Source organism: Ailuropoda melanoleuca, chromosome 13, assembly GCF_002007445.2.
Source record: "Ailuropoda melanoleuca isolate Jingjing chromosome 13, ASM200744v2, whole genome shotgun sequence".
NCBI classification, from domain to species: Eukaryota; Metazoa; Chordata; class Mammalia; order Carnivora; family Ursidae; genus Ailuropoda; species Ailuropoda melanoleuca.
In genome coordinates this window covers 34,862,492-34,887,298 of record NC_048230.1, presented here as the reverse complement: position 1 = coordinate 34,887,298, position 24,807 = coordinate 34,862,492, and the positions used below count along the sequence as shown (strand labels likewise).

The following is a 24,807-nucleotide window of genomic DNA, read 5'->3' as shown; positions in this document are numbered from 1 at the left end:
GCACCAGAAGATGCAATTTTCCTCTCTAATATCCCATGGAAGCAGATACGTTGATACAGCGCCAGCACTTGCTTCCATCACCAAGTCAGTTTCCATTATTGGCTAGTTGTTCATAGGTATAATTTGATGACACCAGACCTGTGTAAGTTGACCATAATTGTGAAGGGATTATAGCACAGACTCTGAAGCCAGACGGCCTGGCTGGGTTGGACTCCTGGCTCTTCTAATTACAGTTGACCCTTAAATAACACAGGTTTGAACTGCACAGATCTACTTATTTGTGGAATTTTTTTTTCAATGAATACAGTACAGTACTGTAAATGTATTTTTCTTATGATTTTCTAAACACTTTTTGTTCCCTTACTTTATTGTAAGAATACAGTACATAATAAATGTAACATGCAAAATACGTGTTAATCAACTCTTTATGTTACCTGTAAGGCTACCAGTCAGCAATATGTCATTACTAGTTAAATTTGGAGGGAGCCAAAAGTTATTCATGGATTTGCCTGAAATTAATGTAACATTGTGTGTCAGCTACACTCAAATTATAAAGAACTTATACAAGTCAACACCCAAAAAAGCAAATAATCCTATTAAAAATGGGCAGAAGACATGAACTGATGCTTCTCCAAAGAAGACATCCATATGCCAACAGACACATGAAAAGATGCTCAGCATCACTCATCATCAGGGGAATGCAAACCAAACCACAATGAGATATCACCTCACACCTGTCAGAATGGCTAACATCCTAAACACAAGGAACAACAAGTGTTAATGAGGATGTGGAGAAAAAGGAATCCTTGTGCACTGTTGGTGGGCCTGCAAACTGGTGCAGCCACTATGGAAAACAGTATGGAGGTGCCTCAAAAAAATTAAGAAGAGAACTATCCTATGATCCAGTAATCTCACGATTGGGTATTTACCCAAAGAACACAAAAACACTAATTCAAAAGGATATGTTCACCCCTGTGTTTATTGCAGCATTATTTACAATAGCCAAACAGCCAAATAATGGAAGTAGCCCAGGTGTCCATCCATAGATGAATGGATAATGAAGTGTCACGGTATACATACACGATGGAGCACACGATGGACTATTATTCAGCCATCACAAAGAATGAAATCTTGCTATTTGCGACAACATGGATGGAGCTAGTGAGTATTATGCCTAAGTGAAAGAAGTCAGTCAGAGAGAGACAAATACCATATGATTTCATTCATATGTGGAATTTAAGAAACAAAATCAACGAACAAAGGAAAAAGAGAGAGACACAAACCATGAAATAGACTCTTAACTATGGAGAAAAAACTGATGGTTACCAGAGGAGAGGTGGGTGGGGGGATGGGGATTAAGGAGTGCACTTGTCAGGATGAGCACTGGGGGATGTATGGAACTGTTGAATCACTAAACTGTACACCTAAACTAATATAACACTGTATGTTGACTATACTGGCATTAAAATTTAAAAATCTAATAATATTTTTTATTTGAAAAAAATGTTATTCGTAGATTTTCAATTGGGGGGTGGCGGTTGGTGCCTTTGACCCCCATGTTATTGAAGGGCCAATCTATACTAGTTCTGTGAATTGGGCAAAATAGATCACTTCTCTATGCCTCAGTTTCCCAGAGGTAGAAAGGCAACGATAACAGTACCTACCTCATGGGGTAGTCGAGAAGATTAAATGAATTTAAGACTTAAGGCTCTAAGAAGAGTGCCCGGCCCATGATACATGCTCAGTGGCTCTAAGGTATTGAGGCTTTTGGTTATCTTTATTACTATTAAATTTCTCAGCATTGGCTCCTTTCTTGAGAATGAAGATACTGTATGTAAAGTGGAAGAAAATTGGGATATAAGAACACTCCTCCTCGCAAGTGATAAAGGCAAGAAGAAAGCTTTGAAATTAGAGAAAGGTTACCACCAACATAAAGAAATGTGAAAAGAAAAGCTTAGTTTAATGGAAGGGAAAGAGAGAAGAAATATTTTTATTATTGCAGCAAATCAAAACACTGTTGGATGCTTGTTAAGAGGAAATGGAGGCCATATGGAGAAAACCATTCCATTCCACAGCGTGGAATGGATTTAAAAGACAACTGAATAGCCCAGGCATGAATTATGTAGGCCTTTGGCCATATAATGTCATAGATTAACAAAGCAAACAGCAGAGGGCATAGTAGTAGTTAATGGGAGGTGGAAAGAGTCATCAGGCTTCAATGGTCAGTTCTTAAGACGAGATTTTCCTTATTAAAGAAATATACTGATAACAGTATTTTAGTTCTTTCCAATCATTTGCATGCATTAGGACCTTACTATTCTAAATCCTTTCATTTCCTTTAATCTCTATATTTCTTATATTCATTGTGTTTGTATGAACTTTTCTCCTGTAACCATTACTAACGGGGCTGCCTTTCTGCTAATTAAGTTGTTAATTAACTAAGGTAGCTCAGTTTTAAAATTTATATTAGACGTATTTTAAAAATGAAAATGTGTTCCCTGGGACCTAGTTGCCTGATAATTAAATCAAGAAGGGGGGTGAGCATGTATTGCAGGTGTTTTATTATTATTATTATTATTTAAAATGGAGCAATTCTTATGTAAGATTTATTCATTAATTGTACGTTTGAAATAATTTGGAACCTCTCCAAAATTATCTACATGAATTGTTTGGAACTAGGCAGGGGTAAGAGGAAAGGACCAGAAGACAAAATTAAGTAATTTTTTTTATCTGGAAGAGTTAATTTCCATCATGAGTTTTAAAATACATGTAGAAAATAACTGTTCTTCCTTTATCAATGTTAAGAGAAGTCCAGACATGAAAAAATCATCCAGTAAGAATCTTCAGAACCTCCAAAGGGAAGGTACAGAGACCCTGAGGTTTTCATTAGTGTTCAGAAAATTTAAAGTCCAACCTACCAGTAGCATGTTCTGTTGCTTTCCTTCCCCAATATTAGTGTCAGCTTTTGCAGCTATTACGGACTGTGAAGCGATACTTTCAACTTGACTAAAAATGTATACGCTTAACCTTTTAACTTTCATTTATCTGGGTGAATTATTTTAGGAATTTATGATCCGTGCTGATTTTGAGTAGATAGTTAAGTGAGGAAAATAAGGTATTCTTTTAGATCTCGTGTTCCCCATGACAGATTCCTTCAAAGAAACAAAAAGTTTCTGTAACAAGTGCCGAGCAAATATCTATCAGTGTGCCTTCCAAAAAATGAATTGCGCCTTGTGTCTTAAAAACAGCATTTTAAAAATAAGTCATAAGGGAGAGGAAGAGCTGAGCTGGGGTAGATGATATTCTAGATAGCTCTTCAATCAAGTTGGTATAATGCTTTTGGAGCCAGAAGAACGAGTAATATGAAATCATTTTTCAAGATGCCGTAGGTGCACACTCCTTGTTCTATTTCTGTATTCATTGGCACAGGCAATTTATACAGTGCACTTGGAATACTCCAAGAACAAAGACCAATTTCCCTGAAGGTGGTGAGACTCTTGAATTTTACAAATGCAAAAAAAAAAAAAAAAAGATTTTCCTGTTGTCACATTTAGATAATGAAGTGTGCTAGATTCTCAGAGCCTCCATGTTGAGTCTCAGAAATCATGCCCACCGTGTATATTTTTTATTCCGAGATTCAGAAAGTAGATGTAGGCAGTTCTTAACAAGCATTGACAAGTAGTAATTATCAGTGAGTGTTGTGAAAGATGGAGGGCTGGACGGATCCAGACATCGGCTTCTGAACATGAGTATCTTTTATTCTTGGGGAAACAGGCATCCAATTGATCTGTTGATGATCCTTCAAGTAGGTTTCAGGATCGGACGGGATCTCTGTGTGACTGCAGTCAACCACCCGCCTGTTGTCTTCAAATGAAAGGGAGGAAAAGGTCGAATAAGGACAATTTATTAATCCTTCTGGTACCTGGTAGCCATTTTGCTTGTTTTGTTTTACTTCGGGAGGATGTCCAGGGCTGAGAGCGGTGCCTCACATCTGGACCCCCTCCTGTGACGCTACCCTGGACCATGGCATGCATTGGAGCACCGAGCACCCCATTGGAGGGGAATCCAACGTTCAGAAGTAGCCCTGTAGCTTTGCTCATCGGATTCTCCCTTCGATATTGACACGCATGGTTTTGTTTGTTCTCTAAGTGTACCAGCAGAGCCAGAGAACTGTTTCCCTCACAGCGTAGGTAGGAATAGTGTCTGCGTGATGAAATGCTCATAGTTCTCTGACAAAAAAAATCCAAGGTGGAAATCCGGGGACAAGAAGCCCAGATATTTTACAGCTTTCCTCCCTCCCTGTTCATGAAACTTAACCTGAATGCACAGGACATGAGGATCGGTTAATGACTCTCTCCCTGTGCTCCCCCTGAAGGTCCCCCATCTTTGGGGGCACTGGCCTGCTTAAACTTGTTTCTTCACATTCCACACAGAGGGCAGGGTTCTGAATGTGTACACACTACCCTTACCCAGTTTCATGTTATGTAATAGCTGTGAATGCCCTCTTGTGCCTGCAGATAGTAGAAAACGAAGCCTTGATAGAATGCTGATCAGAAAGAAAACCTTTCGGCACCCTCTTAGTATTTAGGCCCAGACAGAAAGGCAATGTTGTGCATTTTGCTAAAGCCCGGGATCCCATGATAAGATCATAGGAGAAAATCAAGACAGGAAAGGGTTTGAGTTCATGAACCTCTCTTAGACCTGAGTGTGAAAAATAAAGGCTGGTTTGAAAGTTTTAATTTGCTCTATCAGCCTAAGAGTTGGAATGTTCACTCTCAGATTCTTTTTTTTTTTTTTTTAAAGATTTTATTTATTTATGTGACAGAGAGACAGCCAGCGAGAGAGGGAACACAGCAGGGGAGAGGGAGAGGAAGAAGCAGGCTCCCAGCCGAGGAGCCCAATGTGGGACTCGATCCCGGGAACGCCGGGATCACGCCCTGAACCGAAGGCAGACGCTTAACGACTGCACTACCCAGGTGCCCCGCACTCTCAGATTCTAACTGCTCAGAAACCGACAGGCTTATTCAGATATATCCACCTCTAAGAGTCTAGGACTCCTCCTCATTTGATGACTAGACTGTGAGAACCTTCATTGGGACTCCAAGAATGCTTTTAGGTCAGCTAGTGGGAGACTTAGTTATAACTTCACAAGTGGTCCACACAGATGAAGGGGCCAAAGCAAGAACACAGAGATCTGGCAGTCAACCCCTTGCATTCTGACTCCTTTTAATGGTCTTTTCATTCATTCATTCATCCATCCATCCATTCATTCATTCACTCATTCTGCTTTGGAGGGAAGATGGAGTGGGGAGAAGAATGAGTTCGGGCATCCCACTTAATAATCTTGTTCTTCCGGAGAGGTTCCCGTATCTGTTTTGAAGAGAAAGAACATTGCTGGTAAAATCACGTACAGCTCACCGTGTTTAGATGCCTGGCAATCCTGGCCATCACTTTCTTAAAATTGCACTTGAACTTCCTTTTCTTATTATTTGGAAATCTGAGAAGCCACCAGCACCAATGATGTTGCAGCTGAACTGAGCCTTTGGCCAAAGAAAGGCTAGCTGAGGAGTGGATGGGTGAAGGTCCCAGAAAACCCCCGGTTATAAGGCTAATTAGGTCTGTAGGTTCTTTCAATTGTATAATTTCTTAATATTATTCTGTGTTCGAGGGTATATGCTTTTTTGGGTAAATAGCTGGATAGAAATGATAAACTAATGAAGAGGTGAGCATCTTCCTGACGTATCTCTTTGACTACATTGATCTTTATCTCTGTGCATGTCAGCAAATCTGGCTTTCTCATCCTGTTTCCTATCTCTAGGACAGGATTTCTCAATCTTCACACTGTTGATATTTTGGACCAGATCATTCTTTCTTGAGAGGTGCTGTCAGAGACAGCAAATCTGGCCTCTACCTACCAGGTATTTGTGGCAGCCCCCTAGTTGTCACAACCAAAAATGTCTTCAGACATGGCCTTGGGGGCAAAATCGCCCCTGATTGAGAGCCAGGACTCTAGGGTAAACAGATTTTCCAAGACAGTGCCTACATTTCCCAAGCTCTAGGGCATGTCCTTTCACTCTCAAAGGTGTCATAATCTGGACAGGGAGTTAAGTGGTTCTCCCCCATTTACTCTGGTCTCAGGAAATCACAACTCCGTATTTCTAGTTGCTCATGCCAAAACTGAAAACGTTCTCAACCCCTCTCATTCCCTGATAACCCCGACCAAACACTAACAGGTCCAGTTAAAGAAAACCACCTTCGAACCGTGTGCCGTGTCTAGCGTCTCTCTCCACATCAGTCCAAGCCACCTCTTCTCTTGCCCAGCAGAACATGTGCCCCTCTTCAGGCTGTTCTCAGTACAGCTGCCAAAGCTGTCACGTCGGATCAGAAGTCAGATTGTGCCACTCCTGTGCTCAGAACCCTTCAGCAGCGTCCCATTCCACTCAGAGTAAAAGCCAAAATCCAGCTGTGTTGGCCTCTGCTATTCCTTGGACATCCTATCAGGTCCCGTCTCAGGGTCCTCAGGGCTTCCCTCTGTCAGTTCCTTCTGCCTGCCCCTGCCTGCTCCCCCCACTCCAGATAGCCACGTAGCTGCTCCCTTGTTTTTTAAGGTTTGTTTTTAAAGATATTATTTATTTATTTATTTATTTGAGAGAGACAGAGATAGCAAGAGAGGGCACGAGCAGGGAGGAGAGGGGGAAGCAGGCTCCCCACTGAGTAGGGAGCCCGACACAGGGCTTGATCCCAGGATCCTGGGATCATGACCTGAGCTGAAGGCAGATGCTTCACCGACTGATACCCCCAGGTGCCCCTGTTTTCAAGTTTGTATTCTACTATCAGCAAAACCTTCCCTGACCACCCTACTTACGGTTACCCTCCTCAATTGCTCTCCCTCGATTTATTTTGTTTCCATAACTCTTCTCCTTATCTGACATACTAAAATTTTACCTGTTTTTTTATTTATTTACTTACTCCCTAATTTGTTGTGTGGCTCTCAGGGTAAGGATGCAAGCTCCACGAAGGCAGGGATTTTTCTCTCTCTTATTTATGGTGCTGCGCTCTGGGCCTTTAGCAGTTTTCCCGGGAAACACATAGTAGGCACTCATTAAATACCAAACGAGTGCCATCATGAATTTATTGAATGCTTACTTTCTTCTAGAAGTTGGGCTTGATACTGCATATACAAAACGGAGTGTGGTCTTGCCCCTGCCTTCGAGAAGCTTACAGTCTAGTAGAGGACACGCACATGTGAACAGGTAAGCAAGGCTGAGCGAGATGCTTGCAATAAAGAGAAAACTGCCAGGAGGTGGGCTAGAGGAATAGAAGGGGTTGGCAGAGCACAAGGGGACTGCAGTGGATTGAGGAGGAAATGGGGGGGGAGGGATAAGACTTAAGATGCTCTTTCTTGCCGCCCTGTCTCCATCCATCATCGGCCTCACACTACAGTGCAAATATAGTGTGAATGGCCACGTAAAGCCACGGCACATGCTAGTGGTTCCACATCCTGGACACCCACACTTGCCACGTGGAAAGCCAACTCCTCAGCTTGCTATGGGAGGCTCGTCATACGTTGGCTTTCTGCCCAGATTTATCTGGTGCCACTCTCCTCCAAACTGCCTTTCTCACCAACGAGGCTCGTGGGAGAGGATGTGTTCTGGCCACACGGAGGCTGCTGCTTGCTCCTGGGATGCCCTGCCCCACTGCCTGGTCTCCCTGACAGGTTTCAAGATTCAGCTGCCATGCTGTAACCTCTCCGAAAGGCTCCCTTGATGTCACCTCCCATCTGGATGAATTGTCACACAAAAGGCCAGAGGCACCTGTCTCAGACAGCTTGGGCGAGCACATTTCTCAACAGAAGGAACCTATTAAGAAGGTTCGAAGAACAGTGCAAAAAATAAATACCATCCCTCAAGACTGTGTTGTGAACTTTGAGTAATTGCGGTCTGAGATGTACATTCCTGGAACAAGAAATGACAAACCAGTCAGAGATCGGTATAAACAAGGAGACGGCATAGGCCCAGGGCCCAGACAATGAGAGAAGGGGAAGATCAGTACCTTTTGCAAAACATTTCCCTCATCTTCCTGAAGTTTAATCTGGGAAGGGTTAGAATTAAATTCTGGACCACACCATTTTTATGACTACATATAATTGTATTTAAATGCATATGAAAGCAAAATGGGTAATACAGTAGAGTTTATTTAAGGTTTTGAGTTTTATGATTTATAAGTACTAATTCCTATTATCCTGATAAAGTTGTGGGTTGAAAGTACCGATTTGAGTATTTAAAAAAAAAAAAGGGGGGCTCCTGGGTGGCACAGCGGTTAAGCGTCTGCCTTCGGCTCAGGGCGTGATCCTGGCGTTATGGGATCGAGCCCCACATCAGGCTCCTCCGCTATGAGCCTGCTTCTTCCTCTCCCACTCCCCCTGCTTGTGTTCCCTCTCTCACTGGCTGTCTCTATCTCCGTCAAGTAAATAAATAAAATCTTTAAAAAAAAAAAAAAAAAAGACCTTCACCAGCCAGCAAGACGAGAACTCAAGATCCAAACCCAGTTCGTTTCAAAGGCAAAGTTCATTCTTTTTGTTCTTGTTAAGATTATTTATTTATTTATTTATTCAAGAGAGAGAAAGAGACAGAGAGAGAGAGAGCGTGGGGAGGAGCAGAGGGAGAGAGACAAGCAGGCTCCTTGCTAAGCGTGAAACCCAATGCAGGGCTCCATCCCAGGATCCTGAGATCGTGACCTGAGCCGAAACCAAGAATCAGACGCTTAACCAACTGAGCCACCCGGGCTCCCCAGAGCTCATTCTTAACTAGTACGCACATCTGCCCCTGCATTGCATCAATGGATGATTTCATTCTGGGCATTTGTGTCTGAATTGAAGATGATCTTTTGCATCCAATTTATACAGATTTTGATGGTAATCTGTGTATCGTGAATCTTGGTTAGTCACAGAAATTATTTATTCAGGTTGTAATTGTTACACCATCAGCTCATTTAGATTAATCACCTGTTGTAGGTTGGACTGTACTCTCCAAAAGATACGTTCCAGTCCTAACCCCTGTGAGTTTGACCTTATTTGGAAATAGGTCTTTGCAGATGCACTCAAACTAAGATTAGATCGTATTGGATTAATATGGGCCTTAATCCAATGACTGGTATCCTTATCGAGCAAGGGGCATTTGGGCACACAGAAGACAAACAGGAGAAGGCCATGGGACAACAGAAGCAGCAATGGGAGTGATGCAGCTAGAAACCAAGCAACACCAAGGACTGTGGGCAATCCCCAGAAGGAAGAAGCAAGGAAGCTTTAGAAGGAGCACAACCCTACCAACATCTTGATTTCAGACTTGCCAGAACTGTGAGACGATGGATTTCTGTTGTTTGAAGCCACACCGTCTGTGGTCATTTGTTTCAACAATCCTACTTTGGGTGTTGCATCACCCAAATCTGCAAGGTCCACATGGAATCACCATCTGCATGGGATGCAGCGAAGGAAAGAGCATGGCATCTGATGACCCTGGTAATCGGAGGACTGCCAGATCTCCACAGGTGTTTGCTGAGAGCTGCAGCCCAAACTAGGAAGGATTCTGCTGGATTCAATTCATGAGTATTTGCAAGATGCTACAACGGCATAAGGTCTAATCATGTCTACTGATACTTGAGGAATCAGTCTCCATAAGCTCAGGAAACTCGCACATCAAAGATTCTTTCCAGGGAAGTTCAGCTTTGAACGCCATGGAGTGACAGCCTACCCGGCCTGCCTTCAGATAAACTCTGAGCCAAACACCAAAGACAACAAGCAACAGCAGGCAGATTTTGGAAGCCTTAAACTCAGATGTAAAGCTCCCCCTCTTCCTGGTTGGGCAAACCAGGAAAGGGGTCCAGGGCAATCGGAGCTTCCACAGAGTGAGGAGGGAACCCCAGAAAGGGTCTCATCACATGAGAGGTGGAGGACCCCAAAGTCAGTGTGAAAACCTGCCAAGTTTCTGGTTCACCCTGGCAACACACATGAGCAAAACAGACTGAAGTCAGTCTGAACTGAGAACTGAGATGCAACCCAACACAGGTGTTGACAGTTTGCAGTTAATTGCCTGCAAAAATGTAAATATCCACAATCTGGAGGAAAATAACAGAATCCACAATGTCCAGGTTACAGTGCAAAATTACGTACAAAGAGCCAGAAAAGATGCAATCCATTTTAAAGGGAGAAGACAATCGACTGATGCCAACTCCAGAATGACCAATGCATTAGAATTAATCAGATTAGATTTAAAAACAACTATTGTAACTATACTAAATGAGGCAAAAGGGAACAGGCTCACAGGGACTCAAAATATAGGAAATCTATAGAAATGTAAAAGAGAAACATATTTTTAAAGTATAAATAAATCTGATATAAGATTATATTCCTATAATATAAATTCAAATATAAAATTTATTGGATGGGGCACCTGGGTGACTCAGTCGGTTAAGCGTCCGACTCTTGATTTTGGCTCAGGTCATGATCTTGGGGTCCTGGAATCGAGCCCCCCATCAAGCTCTGCACTTAGCAGGGAGTCTGCTTGAGGATTCTCTTTCTCCCCCTCCCTTTGCCCCTCCCCCTGCTCGCTCTCTCTTTCTCAAAAAAAAAAAAAAAAGAAGCAGGAACAGTTATAAGGGATAATGTATTATACTGTAGATATAATACAATTATTTTCAAGGGTGAAGAATTGGGACTTTATGTAAAAAGTAGAATAAACTTGCTGATTTTCTTAGTGGTCTTAGGACTAAAAAAACTTAAAATCAGATGTTCGGTAGCTGAGGGAGAAAAAGAAACGGTAGATGAGATTGCTGGCTATTCACTATGGCTTACAGTAGGAGGCCAGTCCAGAATACATTATGACTAAGTGCAGTTTATCTCAGGAACACAAGGACTGCTCAGTATTAGAAAATCCAAAATTTATCACCTTTACAGGGCTAGGCAGGAAAATGATATAGTCATCTCTGTAGATGTAAAAAAGACATTTGACAAATTTAATACCTGCTCATTAATACCTTTCCAAAAATATTCAAGTATTGATACATGGATACTTCCTTACATATGAACTACACACACACACACACACACACACACACACACACACACACGGTATCAGCATTTTCTTTACTTAATGGGGAATTATTAGAGCTTTTCCTGCAAAACTCAGAAACAATATAATGATGCTTACAATCTCCACTTCTATTTAATATTATGTTGGGAGTATTAGCTGATAAACTTAGATAAGAGCTAGCAATCAAGACACATAGATTAAAAAGCAAGAAGTAAAACTATAGAGACCTGGTGCTATCCAATATGGTGGCTGAGAGCCACCTGTGATTATTTACATTTAAAGTAAATATTGTCAGTTTTGGGGCACCTGAGTGGCTCAGTCAGTTAAGAGTCTGCCTTCAGCTTGGGTCTCGATCTTGGGATCGTGGGATCAAGCCCCACATGGGGCTCCCTGCTCAGTGGGGAGTCTGCTGCTTCCTCTGCCCCTCTGTGATGCTCGTGTTCTCTCTCTCCCTCTCTCGAATAAACAAAATCTTAAAAAAAAATAGCCATATGCATGGTAGTGGCTACGATTTTGGACAAAGGTAGAAGTTAAACATTTCCATCATTATGAAACCTTTTATTGGACAGTTCTATTATAGCTTATATATATATATGGAACTTGAAAACCCAAAATAAGCAATGGAAAAAATACTACAAACAATTAAAACATTAGGAAAGTCCTGAGTTTTAAAAAGTAACACACCATACCAATAGCTTGCATATATAGGCTATTTTTATTAATAGCAATAAATATAAATATTCATGTTCTTGGGTAGGAATACTCAACGTCGTATAAATTTTAGTTTTCCCTTCGTTCATCCACAAACGTAATGTAATCCCCACAGAAATAGTATGATGCGTTTTCATGCAACTAGACATCTGGGTTATAAAATGCTTGAGGAGAATTAAACAAGAAGATCCTGACTAAGGAGAGAATGGTTTGGGGGGCACACTGCCCCCCTACAGGGAGAGCCAGGAGAGACAGAAGACAGAGACAGGCCACCCCAGAAGGACAGGTGGCGGTTTTAAGAAGGGGACTCACGTGGCTTGTCTTGGGTGCCACCCGCGACTCCTACCCCGACCCCTAGCTGTGACAATCAAAAATGTCTCCAGACATTGCTGAGTGTTCCCTGGAGGGGAAACAAAAGTTGAGAATCCCAGCTTTGGAGTGTATTTTAATATCTGGCAATGCTGCTATTGGAGGAGGTCATGGAGAGGATATGATTGCCGGTTGACCCCCCCACATTGGACCCAGGCACTCAGAGGCTCCTCACCCCCATCCCCTGTCCTTGGAATGTACAGCCAGAGGCATTTTCAAGGTAATAGAACATTACTGTCACTACAGAAGGTATTTTCCTGATGATAATCTTTCCGCCTTCCAGAATTAATCAGTATTCTGATATTCAGACTTTTATGGAAATCAGTTCCTTGATTTTCTTTATATCTCTAAGAGTCTAAATAGAGCTATTACATTCTATCCTTTATTATATTTCATACAAATGGAAGCATACTATATATCTTCTTATGTATCTTGCTTTTTTTTCCCCTCAAGATATTTATGTAATATATCCACATTGGCCTGTCTGACTATAGTTCATTTTGATTGTCTTATAATATTCCTTTTATGGGTTTACCCCCATTTATCCATTCTTTGTTGATAGGTAGTTGAGTTGTTTCCACATTTTGGCTCTTATGAATAATGCTGTTATAAACATTCTTGTATATGTGTATGCTGCACATATCCACATGTTGTTCCAGAAAATAGAGGAGTATCTGGGGGGAAGTATATGTTATATTCTTGAAAAGAATGTACAATCTATGGTTGTTACAAGCAATGCTCTATAAATGTCTATTCAAGTTTTGTTAATCATATTTTTCAAATCTTTTATATCTGTCTGTCCTGACTTTTTATTTATTGCATCAGTTACTCGAAGGTGTTTTTTTTTTTTTTCACAGTACGATTTATGGGTATTTTCCTTTCTTCTGTGGTTCTTTTTTCTTTATTTATTTTTAGGCTGTGTTATCAAGTGTACATAAAGTGTAGAATGGTTTCCTTCCTTTTCCTTCATTTTTAAAGGAAATGTTTTATCCCTATGAAGTGATCCACTTTACCCCTAGTTTTGCTTTTGATTTTCAAGTTTACTTTCTTTCACATCTACTTGACGACCCCAGGTACCCCACTAGGCATGGAGCCTGCGTAAGACTCTCTCTTCCCGCTCCCTCTGCCCCTCCCTCCTCCCTCTCACTCTCTTTTGCTCTAAAAATAAACAAGTAAAATAAATAAATAAATAAATAAATAAATAAATAAATAAATAAATAAAATATTACATTTTTTTGAATGTAGTGTAAGAAAAAAAGGAAGTGAAACTATAATTGTTGAACTTCACATGTCTCTTTACCGCAGGAAAACTCATTTCCTAAAATATGTCTCTAAGGTTAATTTAAAAAAAAGTACAGGTATAAACATTAAAAACATAAGCTATTGGAGTCATTATGCATTTTTTAAAAAATCCATGCTTCAAATTTAGGAGGTATTTAGACTGTGTGCTGTGACCGTAGGGATACTCTTTCCCGTCTTCCCTGGGGTGCATTACACCACTCTTACACCATTGGGGCTTCCCGCATTCGCATTCCGTTCACTGTAATCCTCGTGGTTGTTTCTGCTGTCTGATCAAACGGATTCAAAGTTAACACTGCTTTCACTTCTTGCTTCTTTGTTCCTGAATTCTTTGAGACATCTGAATTATGTTATCAAGCCTTCAGAAAGGCTCATGGTGCCATGGCACTAAGTCGTTTCATGTTTGAACATCTGACCTTAGAAATAGAACAGCAAACTAAGGGAAAGAGAATATTCCTGCCGATGCCTTCCTTCCGTCAAAGCATTGTAGGTTACTAATTCTCACACTTTCGTATCTGTCGATATTACCTGGGGACTTGTTAAAAATGCAAATTCAGGGGACATCTGGGTGGCTCAGTCAGTTAAGCGGCTGCCTTCGGCTCAGGTCATGATCCCAGGGTCCTGGGATGAGCCCCACATCTGGGTCTTTTCTCAGCAGGGAGGCTGCTTCTCCCTCTGCCTGCTCTGCCTGCTGCTCCCCCTGCTTGTGCTGTCTCTCTCTCTGACAAATAAATAAATAAAATCTTTTTTAAAAATGCAGATTCAGGAAGCCTGGCATCGGGTCTGAGATTCTGCAACTCTAACGGGGGTCCAGGTAGCACCCGTGCTACTGACCTGTGGATCCCACACCCCACACTGAGCAGCATTCGTAAGGACTTTGCTTCATTGTCTTTGGACCCTGAATGTGGCAACAGAAAAGCTGAATGCCAGTTTTATTTTTCCCCTCTTGAAGATAATTTGCTTTTCTGCCTGGACCTCTAAAGAATTCTTCTGTCCTTGAGATTCAAGTCATCATGTGGGATTTGAGCATTCTCTCTCACTTTCCTGGAAAAAAAAAAAAAAGCGTGTTCTTTTTAATTTGGAAATGCAGTCTTTTTCTTCATCTATGGGAGATTCATCCTGAATTATATTTTTGTGCACATCTGTACCTTCTGATGGGTCCCAATCTCGTGGAGAGAAATTTATGATTGAATTATCTTGGTCTGTGTTCTGGATCTTGTCGTTTCATTTATTGCTTTATTTTCTGTATTATTTTTTATATGCATTTACTCCGATTATCCAAAACTTCTCTCTACCAGTAATTCAATTCTCACTAGTGTCTATTCTATTAATTATCCTTCCGTTTTTTCTTTTTTCTTGGTTCTGTAATTACATAGTTTTGGACTGTGTGATAATTTTCCTTAGGTCCGTATTACCCTTCCTCATTCCATTCTTGAACTATGTTTTCCTGTAAGGTAGCTCTGTGCCTCTTGCATGCTATACTCACTCTTCCCTCCATAGGATACTTGAAGTTACCAAACTACTCCCTTTTGCTAAGACTTGAGTGCCTCTCTCTCACCTGATATAATATGACCACTTCTTGATTCTTTTCCCACAGTGCATTACACCTGTTTATTCAACCTTGGACCAGTTCCCTCAATTCAGAGCATAGCCCATCGAGAGAGTGAAGCTCATTGTTCATTTCTCTATCTCCCTTGCCCCCAACAACAGTGAGATATTGTGATTTATGGGAAATATATGTATTTGGTCATTCGGATGACCAAAATATATTTCTCATATACATTTGTTTTTTATCCACTGTTCCTGACTCACAGCTCACAAAATCCTTAGAACTTCCTGAGTGGTGAGAGCAAGGGGAACATCCTTTGTTATAACACTTGGTCTCTCGTCCTTATCTCCTGCAAATGCTTCAAAGCCATCAAGTTGCAGTGGGTGTCTCCGTAGTCATAACCAGCCCCTTTCCACCACAATTGGGTTTATGTTAATTAGGTGACTTTTGGAAAGCACCTAAAAATGAGGGCTGGTTGCCAGGGGAACCAACCAAGAATAGAGGGGGGAACTTTCAGTTCCCCCCTCTGATTTCCGGGGAGGAGAGAAGTGTTGGAGGAATCAATCACCAATGACCAATGAGTTAATCAATCATGCCTATGTCATGAAGCCTCCACTAAAAAACCAGAGAGGAGGGGGTTCAGAGAGCTTCCATGTTGAGGAACCAGACGCTTCCATGTGCCACTATGTCGGGCCCCAAACTCCAGGAGGACAGAAGCTCTTTTGTTTGGGACCTCATCCTGTGTATCTCTTCATCTGACTATTGATTTGTATCTTTTAATATCCTTTGTCATAAACTGGTAATCTAGTGTACAAATGGGTTTCCTGAGTTCTGTGAGCCAATTAATTGAACTCTAGCCAATTAACTGAACCCAAGGGGGAGGTGGAGGGACCTTCTGGTTTATAGCCAGTTGGTCAGAAGCACAAGTAACAATCTGGCTTGCAGTTGGTGTGGGATGAGCAGGGCAGTCTTGTGGTACCGAAGCCTTACCTGTGGGATCTGATGCTGTCTCCACACAGAGAGCATCGATTTTGGTTGAATTGTAGGACAGCCAGCTGGTATCCCAAGAAATGTGGGGAGGGAAATCTTCCCCCTCACACATTGGAATTGGGTGAAGAACCCAAAATAAACTGTTTTCCTCATCCTTGGTTCAAAGAGAAAAAAGTGAATAAACCAATTCAACTTGGTAGTCTCCAGATTTGGGAGGGGAAATTTCTCAGTATGGCTTTTTGGCTGTAGGGGTTTGGTGGGGGTGGCATAAGGGCAGGTTGAGACCCAAGTACTTCCCATTGTTTCCTCTATAGATTCTCTAATATCTTGTTGATTCTTTCATTATTTGAGCAGTTGTTGCTTTTTTCCTCTGGCAATGTTTTTTTTTTTTTTAAGATTTTATTTATTTGTCACAGAGAGAGAGACAAGCAGAAGGAGAAGCAGGATCCCCGCTGAGCAAGGAGTCCAAGGTGGGACTCGATCCCAGGACCCTGGGATCATGCCCCATGCCGAAGGCAGACTCTTTTTTTTTGTTTTGTTTTTTGTTTTTTTGTTTTCATGTTGTACACTTTATTTTTTAATTTTTTTTATAATAATATTTTTTAGTATATTATGTTAGTCACCATACAGTACATCACTGGTTTTTGATGTAAAGTTCCATGATTCATTATTTGTGTATAACACCCAGTGCACGATGCAATGCGTGCCCTCCTTACTACCCATCACCAGCCTATCCCATTCCCCCACTCCGCTCCCCTCTGAAGCCCTCAGTTTGTTTCTCAGAGTCCATAGTCTCTCATGCTGCATTCCCCCTTCTGATTACCCCCCCTTTCTTTATCCCTTTCTTCCCCTACCGATCATCCTAGTTCTTATGTTCCATAGATGAGAGAAATCATATGATAATTGTCTTTCTCTGCTTGACTTATTTCACTTAGCATTATCTCCTCCAGTGCCGTCCATGTTGCAGCAAATGTTGAGAATTCGTTCTTTCTGATAGCTGAGTAATATTCCATTGTATATATGGACCACAGCTTCTTAATCCAGTCATCTGTTGAAGGGCATCTCGGCTCCTTCCATGATTTGGCTATTGTGGACAATGCAGCTATGAACATTGGGTTGCATATGGCCCTTCTCTTCACTACGTCTATATCTTTGGGGTAAACACCCAGTAGTGCAATGGCTGGGTCATAGGGTAGTTCAATTTTTAACTTTTTAAGGGACCTCCACACTGTTTTCCAGAGTGGCTGTACCAACTTGCATTCCCACCAACAATGTAGGAGGGATCCCCTTTCTCCACATCCTCTCCAACAATTGTTGTTTCTTGCCTTGTCTATCTTTGCCATTCTAACTGGCGTAAGGTGGTATCTCAGTGTGGTTTTGATTTGAATTTCCCTGATGGCTAATGATTTTGAACATTTTTTCATGTGTCTGTTAGCCATTTGTATGTCTTCATTGGAAAAGTGTCTGTTCATATCTTCTGCCCATTTTATGATTTGTTTATTTGTTTCTCGTGTATTGAGTTTGAGAAGTTCTTTGTAGATCTTGAATACCAGTCTTTTATCTGTAGTGTCATTTGTAAATATATTCTCCCATTCCGTGGGCTGCCTCTTAGTTTTATTGACTGTTTCCTTGGCTGTTCAGAAGCTTTTTATCTTGATGAAGTCCCACACGTTCATTTTGTCTTTTGTCTCTCTTGCCTTTGGAGATGTGTCATGAAAATGTTGCCTTGGCCAATGTCATAGAGGTTGCTGCCTATGCTCTCCTCTAGAAGGCAGACTCTTAACCGACTGAGCCACCCAGGTGCCCCATCTGGCAATTCTTTTAAGATTTACGTCAGGTCATACACTCCATTATTTAAAATTCGCCAGTGGCTCCCCATCTCTGAGAGGAAAGCCAAAGACCTTACCCTGGTTCCCTGGGCCCATAAGGCTCTGCCTCCTTCCTCAGCTGTTACCTCCCTGTCCTCATCCAATTCTCTCCTCCTCGTTCATTCTGCTGAAGCCAGCTGGCCTCCCTGTTATTCCTCAAGCACACCAGGCATTTTCCTGCCTCAGGAACTTCCACCTGGAATGTTCTCCCCTCCTCCCATCCCACCCTATGTCTTCAGGGCTGGCTCCTTCTCTTTAAGTCTTTGTTCAAATGTTGTCTCAAAGTGACCTTCTCTGACCAGGCTATTTAAAACTATAGCTCTCAGCCTTCCCTTTGCCATTCACATTTTTCTCCATAGCACCTATGACTCCCACATACCATCATTTATTTGTTCATTTTTCCTACTGACTGTCTCTACCATGGTGCTCCCGGCTCCCTGCCAAGGTAAGCTTCACCAGTGTAGAGATTTTACCTAGCACATAGGCAGTATTTAATAAATGTTTGTTGAATTTATGTCTTTGTTTTGTGGTGGTGGTTGTGTGTTTTACTCATCATGGTATTGAAGGAAAGAAATTGGGCGGGGGGGATGTTTCTCCTGCCCCTTCAGCCCATCTCACTTAATCTTCTCAACAACCTACTTTATGTATCTTGATGAAAGCCAGTCTTGTTCCCAGAAAACCAGCTCTAGTGTATAATAAGCTTGTAATTGGGATGCCTTCCTATTTGCTCAAACTGTATCTTTCACTGTAGCCAGTTCAGCTTTCTTTGTTCCCTGGGGTAACCGAGAAATACATATCGAAATAAAATATCCTTCACTTCTCTGCAATGCAACATTTATTTTGGTGGTAAGATAAGCTAAAATAGGGTGGTTGGATTTTATTTTGACTCCCTTATTTTGACTTTTATTTGCCAATCCTTCTTATATCTTCCCTCTTGGTGACAAAAGCCATATTATTCATGAATCTTCAGCCAGTGGATGCCTTCGATTAGTGGCAGAACTGTGAGCAGTGAGCGTTGGTTCCTTTCAAACTCTCTCTGTTTTTCAGGTGGCTTTCTTGAGCCTCTGTATCCATAGGCACTTCAGGTGGTAACTTAATCTCCGCTAGTCCCTTCACAGATTTTGAAAGTATTTAATATGAATCAAAACATGACTGTAAGTGAGATTGATATTTGGACACTTATAACCAAAATAGATGGGAGTTTATGGACACATGAGTCCTTTTCTCAAGTAACTGTAGCTTTAATGATCTTCAAACCATCTCAGCTAAAGCCTTTGTTATTTTGAATTCTTAACCAGCTAGCTGTGAGGAAGACACTTGTTTTTTTTTTGTTGTTGTTGTTGTTTTTTAAAGATTTTATTTATTTATTCGACAGAGATAGAGACAGCCAGCGAGAGAGGGAACACGAGCAGGGGGAATGGGAGAGGAAGAAGCAGGCTCATAGCAGAAGTGCCTGATGTGGGGCTAGATCCCATAACACCGGGATCACGCCCTGAGCCGAAGGCAGACGCTTAACCGCTGTGCCACCCAGGCGCCCCGAGGAAGACACTTGTTAACTGGAACCAAAGCTCACTTGGTCAGTAGACTAAACACGAATCATCGTCATCATTAGGTCTCAGGCACTGTGACTGGTACGTAACACACATGCATCATCTTACTTAATCCTTGTAGTAATCCATGTAGGTAAATTAAAAGATAATTTTTTAAAGGTGAAAATAAAAATAAATAAATCATGACCCTAATACAAATAAGAAATAAACACGTCCAAGATTGTATTTAACTTATTAGGTAATAAGGAAACCAATACATGTTTTAACTGATTCAAAGGAAAATTCAAAGAATTATAGAGCAATTAGGAATGCTGAAATGAATTTACAAATTAACACAAAACATGTTCATATCCAAAGGCAATGGTGAATTGCGTTTCCATGGACCCAACCTGCACATTTTTAGGCAAGAACTCTTTGAATCACGACCAGTGTTTTACATCTTACAATGTTACAAAATAGCTCAGAGACAATGAAAGGTAGGGATAACCGAGCAGGATATTCTGAACAGGATACTTAGTATTCTGTCCATTTCCCAGTCTTTCACAGCCTCTGTTTTCCTGAAGGTATTATTCCAACTTTGGGATTTTAGAACTTGATACATAGGAATAAAAGATCAGCTTAATATAAGTAAGATCTTCAGTTTTTGGAAAACAAAAGGTAATGTTTAAATAAAGCAAATAATCATTGAATAATAGATCCAGAATCCAACATTGAAGATCAAACTTGACATTTTATACATGCAAGAATCTGTAGTTAAATGATGTTTTTGACAGGCTAGGAGAAGAACAGAGAAACTGGGACTTACTCCTAGAGTATTACTAAAATAAACAAAAAAGAAAAGAAGAAAAAAAAAAAACCTTGTGTGTTAAAAGTGCCTTTAAATATGTCATGTTTAATGAATTACCCCTCTATGATAAAAATAAATTGAAGCAAACATCAGTCAGGAGAATTCCCTGAGATTATAGTTCAGGATAAGACCAGAGTCTATGTTAGTTTCAGAAAACGTATTTTCTCCCATCAGACCAAATGTGATGTACTCACGTTGCCTAATTATACATATGGTATATTCATTGAAAAATTACAAAAAAATGTTCTCTAACTAAGGTTTCACTGAGCTGATTATTACTTCTTTGATTCAATATATCTGCAAAGAGATATTCTCTGAAAAGACAGACTCATCAACTGACATTCTCTTTTTAATTAAGTCAAAGTATTCCCTTGCCTTAAGGATACATTATCAAAGAGATTACTTCAATTACAGTCTTGTACACTAATTTAGTAAATTAAGGATGTGCCTGACATTTAGTCCAACAGATAGCTAACCTGAGCACTACAATATTTAAATTAAAAATCAAGTCCTGATCAGATTCGATTCAGGTAAATAAAAACAAAACAACTTATTAGAATTTTTCTTAGTTCCTTAGGCTTTTGAAAGGCAAATACAGGTCTTGACACGGCTTCATTTAACGTACTTACCAAGTGGGAAAGTCCTGGAAACCCACTGATCTGCTTATTCAGAATGGCATGACCAATATAACAAAAAGGAAACAGATCCCATAACTTACTGTTTTGGGAAATAAACAAAGGCTTGTGGGATGGACTGAGTCCACAAAGCTCTTTTCTTTGGACTTATCCAATTTATGTCTCTTCCTCTATTCTAAAACCATTCACTTTGACTTTGACAAAGCATTTCTTTTTCGTTCAAAGTAGCAACTGATCAGTCAACATTACTACTGGAGAGAGATTGACCATGAAATGGCCCAAAGGCTGGACTACTTCTGGTGAACAAGGAGGAGTATTGCAATCTCCCTTGGGAATAGAGATTGTCATCCTGTACCGCTAATACATGTCTGGCTTAAAACTCATTTGTACTGGCAAGAGCATAGGCTTTTTGAGATATAGCTTGCTTTTGAAAAAATAAAAAATGTAGGAGGGACCTATGAAATATTTTCAATGTACTTGTACTTTTGATTGACCTTCTTTCCAGTACCATATTGAATTTTAGGTACTACAGTTTGAAGGTTTCTTTGAAACTTTTGTGTCTGTAAAAAAAAAAAAACTACTATCAGGGAGGAAGACCTTCCTCTGACCTGTGGTCCTTCTATCTGGACTTAGAATCAAACCGACATGAAGCAAGCAAGCAGGAGAAAATCAAGTGTAATGGGCATATCTCTGGGGAATCCACACAGACTGGAAATTCCAAAGACGATGAGGCAAGATGAAGCTTATCTGAGCTAAGGAGAGGGGTAGGGCCAAGGAAACAAAGGGGAGGTAGGCCATTAACAGGAAGGGGAAAGGGCATGTTTGGAAAAACAAGGTTGCCCTATTATGCCCTAAGTTTCTTAGGTAAAGGGGAGTCTCTGTTAATAGCTCTCTTCCTGGGACAGGCTCTCCTTTGCGATGCAAACTTAAGGAGTTGAGGGGGAAGGCAGACAGCTTTTCCTGCATCTGCTGGGTTTTGATTACTTTTAACTCAAAATAATCTTTATGTCAAAGTGGCCCATCTTCGGGGGCAGCCTGCCCTTGGCCTCTCCACTATCATTAAAATTGGAAATAGGGATTTGAGAATATAGAATGCCAAGGTTAAATGAAACTGGGATTTAATCTTGAGAAGAGAAAAATGACTTTGAAGTTTTGAGTTAGTGATTCAGTAAACACAGAGGCCTCCCGTGTATGGTAATGATGGATCACACAACCTCCTGTGGTCCCAAAGCTTTCCTACATCTTTGTTGCAGTAACTAAAGAAGAGGTTCCTCCTGATAGATCCAAATTTGCCTTGTCATAGCTGGGAGAACTTGGACCAGCCACTGAACTGCCCTGTTCCCTAGTTTCCTCTTCCGTAAAATGGGGATAATAAAGCTCACGACTTCCTGGAATGATCATAAAATTTAAATATGTTAATATTTTTAACATGTTTAGGACGGAGTCTAGAACTTACAGGCATCATATAAATATTTGTAAATTAAATATATAACACAAACAAATAAAACCCATAATCCTAGGTAAGGTTGGAATCCATCGGATGCTAGAACCTAGTAAGGAAGCTGGGAAGAGCTGTGGGACAGACGTTATAAGTCGTGCTCAGGTGACCTGAATCTTGTGTATACTCCTGGCCTCTACTCGTGAATTCACAAGCTGGATATCCATCATGAAAAATCAGGCCTTCTAGGTCATGGCATTGATAATTTGGGATCTTTACTCTTTTCTATTTGAAAAAATTTTTTTCTGGCTCTATTAATAAAGAGACAAGAAATAACAGGTGCTGGTAAGGATGTGGAGAAAAGGAACCCCTGTGCACTGTTGGTGAGAATGGAAGTTGGTGCAGCCACTATGGAAAACAGTATGGAGTTTCCCCAAAAAGGTAAAAATTGAACTACCCTGTGATTCAGCTATCCCACTTCTGGGACATCCATGTGAGAGCATGGATGGACCTTTACTCTTTTCTGTTTACACTCTCCCTTGGTGATCAAATCCAGTCTTGTGGCTATCAGAATTTGGTAAGTTCTGAATTTATGTCATGTCTGAATCTGTGTCCTGAGTTCCAGATACTTATTTAACACCTGCAATACGAATATTTAATAATAAATACCAGTAATGTGAATGATGATATTAACAGCTTATTATTTTGCTCATTATAATTTATATTATTATGGAATTTTATTTTATTCATAAATTTGCATATTTAAAATATTTTTATTTTGTAAAACACATGATTATGTACAAGTATATTTATTATATTATATATGTTATATATTTTGATTGATTTTGTGCTAATGTCATTTTATTTATTATTAATAATTTAATATTTCAGTGGTTCAATATTAAATTCTTTGTAGTTTCTCCCAAACCAGGTGCTCTTACTTGGCCTTCTTCATCTCATTAAAGACATCTCAATTCTACCACTTGCTTAAGCCAACAACCTTGAAGACGGCTTTGACTACTCTCTTTTTATCACTAACCCATATTCAATTCCGTGAACAAATCTATAGCCTCCCCCTTCAATGTTTTTTCAGAAATTGACTTTGTTACCATGTCCAAACGAACTTGGGCCAAGCCATCATCACACTAATTTATTACTGTAACCAATAATATTAGAATGGAGGATACTGAATTTTTTTTAAATCAGGGAACATTAGGGGCGCCTGGGTGGCACAGCGGTTAAGCGTCTGCCTTCGGCTCAGGGCGTGATCCCGGCGTTATGGGATCGAGCCCCACATCAGGCTCTTCTGCTATGAGCCTGCTTCTTCCTCTCCCACTCCCCCTGCTTGTGTTCCCTCTCTCGCTGGCTGTCTCTATGTCTGTCAAATAAATTTTAAAAATCTTAAAAAAAAAAAAAAAGATTGTTAAATCAGGGAACATTAAATAACTATTTCATAAGGGTTTTGATTGTCTGTATTTACCCTGAGGTAAAACATTATGGTCAGCAAAGGCATTAACAAGCCTCCAAGGTTTTTTTATATAGCATTTGATTTCTGAAATATTTATATTGATAAGAGTTTACTTATACATATTTAACCTAGGTTAGGCTATGTGTACTTTCTTACTTGACAAATATTCCTATGCAACTCTTTCTATTGTAACATCAAACAAACTTTTTTTTTTAAAGATCTTATTTATTTATTCGACAGAGATAGAGACAGCCAGCGAGAGAGGGAACACAAGCAGGAGGAGTGGGAGAGGAAGAAGCAGGCTCCCAGCGGAGGAGCCTGATGTGGGGCTCAATCCCATAACGCTGGGATCATGCCCTGAGCCGAAGGCAGACGCTTAACCACTGTGCCACCCAGGCGCCCCACATCAAACAAACTTAACTTAACATCTCTCTTTTTATAAAATAAAAGAACAACCTTTGTGCTTTTCCAAGAGCCCGCTAGGAAATCTCAAATTACATATACAAAATTTAATTTTAATGTACAAAATTTTTAATATACAAAATTTTATTTTATTTTATACAAAATTTTATTTTATTTTATTTTAAGATTGTATTTATTTACCTGTCAAAGAAAGAGAGCACAAGAGGGGGAGCAGCAGGCAGAGGGAGAAGCAGGCTCCTTGTTCAGCAAGGACTGGATCCCAGGACCCTGGGATCATGACCTGAGCTGAAGGCAGACGCTTCCCTGACTGAGCCACCCAGGCGTCCCTAATACACAAAATTTAAAAAAAATGTTTTTTATATGTCATATCTAGTTGTGAGAACGCAATTAAAAATCTCATTAAAGGAAATGTGGGGACTGGATTAAGATAGGATAATGGGTGCCTATGAAACTGTTCAACCAAAGTGACACTGTAACATATAATAATCACAGAAAAAAAGATGGCCGCCTATGAACCAGGAAGTGGATCCTTACCAAACAGAATCTGCCAGCACCTTGATCTTGGTCTTCATA

General features: G+C 40.5%; 1 long non-coding RNA gene across 2 annotated transcripts in view; it reads left to right on the top strand.

Moving 5' to 3' along the window:
* The window catches only part of LOC117795669, a 33,766-nt gene extending 10,652 nt beyond the window's left edge, over nt 1-23,114 (top strand). Inside the window, exons 2-3 of one of the 2 annotated variants that reach the window (XR_004619764.1) lie at nt 7,157-7,253; nt 22,667-23,114. This is a non-coding gene — a long non-coding RNA (uncharacterized LOC117795669). Of the gene's footprint in view, nt 1-7,156; nt 7,254-7,717; nt 8,307-22,666 lie in introns of those variants that run through there. The other variant, XR_004619765.1, reaches the window with a different exon arrangement.
* Nucleotides 23,115-24,807: the final 1,693 nt, after the last annotated feature.